Source organism: Bos javanicus, chromosome 24 (assembly GCF_032452875.1).
Source record: "Bos javanicus breed banteng chromosome 24, ARS-OSU_banteng_1.0, whole genome shotgun sequence".
In the NCBI taxonomy this organism is placed as follows: domain Eukaryota; kingdom Metazoa; phylum Chordata; class Mammalia; order Artiodactyla; family Bovidae; genus Bos; species Bos javanicus.
This window is the reverse complement of record NC_083891.1, coordinates 46,479,454-46,485,453: the sequence shown is the minus strand read 5'-3', so window position 1 is coordinate 46,485,453 and position 6,000 is coordinate 46,479,454. Positions and strand designations below refer to the sequence as shown.

Sequence of the window (6,000 nt, the reverse complement as noted above, 5' to 3'; positions counted from 1 at the left end):
CAATTCCAGAAAAATAAATGACCCAATCAAAAAATGGGCCAAAGATCTAAATAGACATTTCTCCAAAGAAGACATACAGATGGCTAACAAACACATGAAAAGATGCTCAACATCACTCATTATCAGAGAAATGCAAATCAAAACCACTATGAGATACCATTTCACACCAGTCAGAATGGCTGTGATCCAAAAATCTACAAATAATAAATGCTGGAGAGGGTGTGGGAAAAAAATAAAAATAAATAAAAAGTTCCAAGGGGACGTTAATTCTCTTCTTTTAGAAACCAGTGTTTTAGGGGCTTTATAAACAGGCCCAGGAGATTCTGGTTGGCTTGGGTTTGGCAATGTGACAAACTTCTATGTGTTCTTAATATGCAGCCACTTCTCCAGGAAAACTTACCCAACAATCTCTGCCATCCCAAGCTTTGGGTCCATCTCTCCAAGGAGCTCTCCTCGTACCCAGTGCTCTGCTCCACTGTAGCAATTATTTTGTGGCCCAGCACTATCTACTTGTCTGTCTCTCTCACCAGAAGATAAAACTCTGGTAGGCAAAGACCTTACCTCCTTTGCTCTTTTACCCTTAATGTTTTGATGGGTATTCAGTAAATGTTTTGGAGAAGGAAATGGCAACCCACTCCAGTATTCTTGCCTGGAGAATCCCAGGGACAGAGGAGCCTAGTGGGCTGCCGTCTGTGGGGCCGCACAGAGTCGGACACGACTGAAGTGACTTAGCAGCAGCAGCAGTAAATATTTGTTGGTTAATTGATACTTTAAATACCTCTGACTGTTAGTGGTACTTACCAGCTGGGCTTCCCTTATAGCTCAATTGGTAAAGAACCCACCTGCGATGCAGAAGACCCTGGTTTGATTCCTGGGTCAGAAAGATCCACTGGAGAAGGGAAAGGCTACCCTCTCCAGTATTCTGGCCTGGAGAATTCCATGTACTGTATAGTCCATGGGCTCACAAAGAGTTCGACATGACGGAGCGACGTTGACTTCACTTCCCCAGTTGGGCGGTGCTATTCTTCTTTGACCCTCAGAGAAGCACAGAGAAAGGCATGTGTTCTGTAGTTTGGGATGAGGTTTCTGGAGGGAGAAGAATCAGTAGGGGAGCTAAATCAGACATTCCCCTTCACTTGGACTTGAGCAGTCTGGTAGGACCCTGTCGAGGTGGCTGTGTGGACTGCCTGAATTCGAGTCCTGCCTCCTCTCTCTGCAATTTAGTAGTGTGATCTTGGCGAAGTTACTTAAGTACTGTATATTCCAGTTTTCTCTTGTGTAATATGAGGATAATAAAAGTACTTTGGGGTTTGTCATTTTTGAGAATTAAAACATATGTGAAGCTATCAGAGCATATTTAGCACCTACTAAGCATGAGAAACGCTGGACTGGAAGAAACAAGCTGGAATCAAGATTGCCGGGAGAAATATCAATAACCTCAGATATGCAGATGACACCACCCTTATGGCAGAAAGTGAAGAGGAACTCAAAAGCCTCTTGATGAAAGTGAAAGTGGAGAGTGAGAAAGTTGGGTTAAAGCTCAACATTCAGAAAACGAAGATCATGGCATCCGGTCCCACCATTTCATGGGAAATAGATGGGGAAACAGTGGAAACAGTGTCAGACTTTATTTTTCTGGGCTCCAAAATCACTACAGATGGTGACTGCAGCCATGAAATTAAAAGACACTTACTCCTTGGAAGGAAAGTTATGACCAACCTAGATAGCATATTCAAAAGCAGAGACATTACTTTGCCAACAAAGGTTCGTCTAGTCAAGGCTGTGGTTTTTCTTTGGTCATGTATGGATGTGAAAGTTGGACTGTGAAGAAGGCTGAGCACCAAAGAATTGATGCTTTTGAACTGTGGTGTTGGAGAAGACTCTTGAGAGTCCCTTGGACTGCAAGGAGATCCAACCAGTCCATTCTGAAGGAGATCAGCCCTGGGATTTCTTTGGAAGGAATGATGCTAAAGCTGAAACTCCAATACTTTGGCCACCTCATGCGAAGAGTTGACTCATTGGAAAAGTCTCTGATACTGGGAGGGATTGGGGGCAGGAGGAGAAGGAGATGACAGAGGATGAGATGGCTGGATGGCATCACTGACTCGATGGACGTGAGTCTGAGTGACCTCCAGGAGTTGGTGAGGGACAGGGAGGCCTGGCGTGCTGCGATTCATGGGGTTGCAAAGAGTCGGACTTGACTGAGCGACTGATCTGATCTGATCTGAAGCACTATTACTGCACTCCCTTTTAATTGATTAATTTTTTTAATATACAGATTCAACTTTAGAATATGTAATGAAATTACAAACATCCAAAAAAGTATGAGTTACACAATCTTAATGCATTGCATCATAGAGGTTAGCCATATATTAAAAATATATACTACTTGCTTATCTCTAAGACAAATCATGATGCCTCTGCAATTCAAAATTTTATTTATTTTAATTGGAGGCCAGTTACTCCACAATACTGTATTGGTTCCTTTTAATTTATGGAAGTGAGTAAAAATTATCTGGTTATTAAATCTCTTGGGGCTTCCCAGGTGGCTCAGTGATAAAGAATCTACCTGCAATGCAGGAGACTTGGGTTCAATCCTTGTGTCACAAAGATCCCCTGGAGAAGGAAATGGCAGCCCACTGCAGTGTTTTGCATGGGAAATCCCATGGACTGAGGAGCCTGGGGGGCTAGAGTCCATGGGGTCGAAGAAGAGTGCGACTGAAAGCAACAACTAATCTCAGAACAGATGACTCTCATTTGCCAAGCCCCTGATTAAGCCCGAACATTACTTTCGTCCCTAGGGCTGAACACAGATGGGACCTAAGTAAAAAAACCATAGTAGTGAAGCAATGCAAGCTGATAAAATTATTACACCAAAAGCATTAAATTATTTGCCAACATGAACTCGTATTTTTCACTCAGTCTTAGTATATTTTCTAATTGGATATATTTTACATATAATAATGTTGCTATACTTTTACTTTGTAGCTAGTGCCAAAGTTTAAATTTTATTGGTCTTATTGATTAGGCAATCCCCTCCCTGCCCCCAATTTACTGTTCTCCATTAGGATTAGAGGTAAAATTGCTGTGAGCTTGGCAGAAAGGTAAAGATATTAAAACACGTTGCCTGCACTGGGGTACTGACTTTATTAAGGATAGTAAAAAATAGCCTTTTATATAATCTTTTTCCCTCAGCTATATCTCATAATCCCATGAAGAATATATATGGCAGAAGTTTCTCTCTCTCATTCCCCCTTTCAAAGGGAAACCAAGCTGCAGACTGTTCACCAAAGGTCAAACAGGACTCCACATTGATTTCCAATTCAAGACCTTCCCCATCAGGCCCCACTGCCCCTGGGGGATCAGTAACCATCTTACATGAAGCTTGGGAGGTAACAGCAGGGAGGTGTCAAAGGATACTGCAAATTCACCGATTTCATCCAAAATCCACAAGCTCTTAACCCCGTGATGCCCAGCCCTGCCTGGCATCACAGTCACCTGGGGAGCTTTCACAAATTAACCTGTGGCTGGGCCCCACCGCAGACCAATTCAGTCAACTTCTGAAAAGTGGGGGTCCCGCATGGACATTTTGTAAAAGCTGGGGGCAGGGGAAAGGGGAGGGGAAGTTCTAAGGTGCAGAGCCACAGTGTCTGGAAGGATAAATGCCAAGAATGAACGAGTAGGGGAAGGAACCTGCAGGAAGTCGCAGCACGCTGAGCCTCGGTGACTTGCCCACAGAGAGGGTGAATTTATTCCAGAGCCTCCTGTCTACAGGAGAGATTTCTGGCCCTGCTGTTTTCAAGTATACGGGTAGCAGGAAAAATAAATACTGAAACTCTGATCGTTTTTCCTTTTCCTTCTCTGTCCTCCCCCTCCCCACCCCAGCCCCACTGACTCCCTCTCCCCCTTACACCCAGACTACACATCCACTCCAGTGGACTCCAGCCCCTGGCCTGCCTGCTAAGTTAGAAAGTCGCCTGGGCCTGCTGAGTGCGCCTCACCCACCCTTTGAGGGAGTACTGCTGCAGGTTCTGCAGGGTTTGGGGAGGTTGGGTTCTCCCCATCTAGACTGAGACAGTCTTCCAAGCCTGGGAGGGAGACAGTGAATTCCTAGTGGTGACCCAGTTTAGAGGGACTCTGCCCAAGGGGTTGAGTGGGACTGCCAGGGTCAGCCACAGGCATGCCAGGAACACTTCCTACTCAGATCCAAAAAGAACCACACTCCAGAGTGTCCATGGCAAACAGTGATCTATACCTGGAATCTCTCAGACCTCAGCTCCTCTTGAGTATGGGGTGGGAGAGCTCTCCATACACTTGAGGCTGAATTTCCTGCCTCCTCTGAGGGTGGGGGTGGGGTGGAGGTGGAAAGAGGATTATATTTATTTAAAGGAAATGCACACAAATGCTGCAGTCTGTGAGCAGATCCACTCCTGCTATGCAGGCCAGAAAACAGGAATTAGCCTTCGTTGACTGTCTAATAATACAACAGCTAACATTTATGGAGCCCTTACTCTGTGCCAGGCACTGGTTATCTCACGCGGTCAAACACTGACCCTGCCAGGGTGAGACACTGACGAGGTGATGTGAAATTACTCACCCAGAGTCACACAGTTACTAGCTGCTGAAAATGAGATTTGAATTCAAGCTGCCTCATTCCATTTTCTTACTCAAATCGCTGGCTGCATCTCTTCACCTGCGTCTTCTTGCTTAGTCCTCAAACTGATGTTCAGCTGCAAAGTCATGTCCGACTCTTTGCAACCCCATGGACTGCAGCACACCAGGCTTCCCTGTCCTTCACCATCTCCTGGAGTTTCCTCAAACTCATGTCCATTGAGTCAGTGATGCCATCCAACCATCTCATCTTCTGTCACCCTCTTCTACCCTCAATCTTTCCCAACATCAGTCTTTTCCAATGAGTCGGGTCTTCACATCAAGTGGCCGAAGTACTGGAGCTTCAGCATCAGTCCTGAATATTCAGAGTTGATTTCCTTGCAGTCCAAGGGACTCTCAAGAATCTTTTCCAGCACCACAGTTCAAAAGCACAATTCTTTGGCACTTAGCTTTCTTTATAGTCCAACTCTCACATCCATACATGACTACTGGAAAAACCGTATCTTTGACTAGATGAAAGTTTGTTGGCAAAGTGATATCTCTGCTTTTTAGTACTCTTAAGTTTGTCATAGCTTTTCTTCCAAAGAGCAAGCATCTTTTAATTTCATGGCTGCAGTCAAGTCCACAGTGATTTTGGAGCCCAAGAAAATAAACTGTCACTGTTTCCACCTTTTCCCCTTCTGTTTGCCATGAAGTGATGGGATGAGATGCTATGATCTTAGTTTTTTGAATGTTGAGTTTTTTTAAGCCAGCTTTTTCACTTTCCTCTTTCACCCTCATCAAGAGGTTCTCAAGTTCTTCTTTGCTTTCTGCCATTAGAGTGGTATCATCTGCATGTCTGACATTGTTGATATTTTTCCTGGCGATCTTGAGTCCAACTTGTGTTTCATCCAGCCTGGCATTTCACATGATGTACTCTGCATATAAGTTAAATAAGCAAGGTGGCAATGTATAGCCTTCACATACTTCTTTCCCAATTTTGAACTAGTCCACTGTTCCATGTCTGGTTCTAACTTGCTTCTTGACCTACATACAGGTTTCTCAGGAGGCAGATAAGGTGGTCAGGTATTCCTGTCTCTTTAAGAATTTTCCACAGTGTGTTGTGATTCACACAGTCAAAGGCTTTAGTGTCCTCAGTGAAGCAAAAGTAGAGGTTTTTCTGGAATTCTTTTGTTCTCTCTGTGATCCAGTGAGTGTTGGCAATTTGATCTCTGGTTCCTCTGCCTTTTTAAAATCCAGCTTGTACATCTGCAAGTTCTCGGTTCACATACTACTAAAACCTAGCTTGAAGGATTTTGAGCATTACTTTGCTAGCCTGTGAAATGAGTGCAAAGAATGTTCAAAGTGAAAGTCACTCAGTCATGTCCAACTCTTTGTGATCCCCATGGA

At 44.3% G+C, this 6,000-nt stretch overlaps 1 long non-coding RNA gene across 1 annotated transcript in view; it reads right to left on the bottom strand.

Annotated features, from left to right (window-relative positions):
• Positions 1–1,786: 1,786 nt before the first annotated feature.
• LOC133237710 (uncharacterized) overlaps positions 1,787–6,000 on the bottom strand; it is a 485,111-nt gene continuing 480,897 nt past the window's right edge. Inside the window, exon 2 of the long non-coding RNA XR_009733311.1 lies at positions 1,787–2,028. This is a non-coding gene — a long non-coding RNA (uncharacterized LOC133237710). The remainder of the gene's footprint in view (positions 2,029–6,000) is intronic.